The following is a 1,779-nucleotide window of genomic DNA, read 5'->3' as shown; positions in this document are numbered from 1 at the left end:
GGAGCGGGGAGGACACTCTCTCTGGAGCGGGGAGGACACTCTCTCTGTGTCGTGAGGCCAGATCTGTCGCGGCTGTAAGGCTGCCAATCTCAGGCTCCTCTACAGGCAAAGCCAGTCTCTGAAACACGTTCCCAGCCAGCCAAGCAGGGCCAGAAGGGGCTTCAGACACCACAGGAGCCAGCCGACGTGGCAGCATACCCCTTTGGAGCTGGGCTCCTTCGCCAGCCTGGCTGACACAGAATAGCCAAGGTCAAGCTTCAGAGTTCTGCAGGTGGACTTTAAATTCTGGGGGCCAGTCCCAGAGCACAGCCACCTCTCGGGGGCGTGAGGCTATAGCGGACGACGTTAGGGATCCACCACCCCAGGCCCCCCGAGGCGCCGACCCTCCCCCTGAAGTCACCTGCAGGCTCTGCACCCCCCTGAGCTCAAAGCACAGCCAGGCTGGGGGTGGTGTGCTCAGGTGTGGTTGTGGCAGGACCCCAAGGAGTCCCGGGCCCTGGCAGCAGAAGCGCCTGGGAGGTCCCCTTGGCTAAGGCAGGACGGCTGTGATGCTGCACGTTATCGTAATGGTGACTCGATAAAGCTTATTTCTTATTCGTCCTATTTCAGTACAAAACTGCACAGACTATACACGGCCGAATTACGTACACGTAAGGAAAAATTTACTCAGCAGAGAGTTTCTAGAATATGTCTACAACGATGGGCTGCAATCCTCTTGAAGATCACGTCTGGGCCTCCTTGAGGAGGCATTTCTGTGTCATTGGCATTTTTTTCCTCCCCAATTTCCTTAAACTCAACTGGGATGGTTCACTTACAACCTAAGCCCATTCCTGTTTTATCCTCTAAGAGAGGAGAACCTGGGGGGCATCTCTCTCGGGGGGGCGGGGGCGATATCTACACGTTCTCTTAGGTGCCCAGATTTGCCTCTCTTTCCTGCAGCTAAAGCCATAACTACCCCTTATTCTCAATCCTTCCCGCTGTCACTTACGCCGTCTAGTGAAGACTCTGGGTTCGCCGTTTTAAGAGCACTCACAAGAGACAGCAGAGCGCCAAAACCACGACTCACCGCTGAGTAACCATTCACAGGAGACGCTGGAGCCGCCGAGCAAGACACCCCACAGCCAGACAGAGGGGCCGTGGCCGCGAGCGGCGGGAGGGGCCGCACAGCAAAACTAACCCCCACCCAGCGGGCGGGCACCCCACACACTGCAGAACAAGTAGACACGGAAGTTCTTCCACTGGAGGGAAGGTTCGCAGCCTCACGTTAGGCTTCCCAACCTGGGGGTCCAGTAACGGAAGCAGGAATCCTCAGAGAATCTGACTGAAGGCCAGCGGGGTTTGATTGCAGGACTTTCACCGGACTGGCAGAAACAGAGAGTCCACCCTGGAGGTTACACACGGAGTCTTGGCACAGCAGGGACAGGGACAGACTGGAAGCGTTACACATGTGGTCGTAGAGATCCCAGCTGTCGTTTGGTCGCTTGTGACCCCGTGGACTGTAGCCTGCCAGGCTCCTCTGTCCATGGGATTGCCCAGGCAAGCGTACTGGAGTGAGTTGCCATTTCCTTCTCCGGGATCTTTCCAACCCCAGGGACTGAACCTGAGCCTCCTGCGTTGGCAGGCAGACTCTTTAGCAGAGCCGCTGGGGAAGCCTCATAGAAGGACTATAGAGAGTCCGAGTAGGGGTCTACAGATAAGAGGAAGACCTAGGAAACTAGGAGGTGGCTAAGTTAATGCCTGCTTAGCATTAAAGCAATGAACAGAAGCAGCAAGTGTGCC

At 56.4% G+C, this 1,779-nt stretch overlaps 1 protein-coding gene across 1 annotated transcript in view; it reads right to left on the bottom strand.

Annotated features, from left to right (window-relative positions):
- Positions 1-1,439, bottom strand: part of LOC120868049 (ankyrin repeat and BTB/POZ domain-containing protein 1-like) — a 26,874-nt gene extending 25,435 nt beyond the window's left edge. The window contains exon 1 of the mRNA XM_040246632.1: positions 1,279-1,439. The gene's annotated coding sequence lies outside the window, so the exon portion shown is untranslated. The remainder of the gene's footprint in view (positions 1-1,278) is intronic.
- Between the last annotated feature and the right edge of the window lie 340 nt (positions 1,440-1,779).

This window comes from Oryx dammah, unplaced genomic scaffold (assembly GCF_014754425.2).
Source record: "Oryx dammah isolate SB20612 unplaced genomic scaffold, SCBI_Odam_1.1 HiC_scaffold_9, whole genome shotgun sequence".
Taxonomy (NCBI): domain Eukaryota; kingdom Metazoa; phylum Chordata; class Mammalia; order Artiodactyla; family Bovidae; genus Oryx; species Oryx dammah.
The sequence above is the reverse complement of the archived record's forward strand: the minus strand, read 5'-3'. Positions and strand labels throughout refer to the sequence as shown.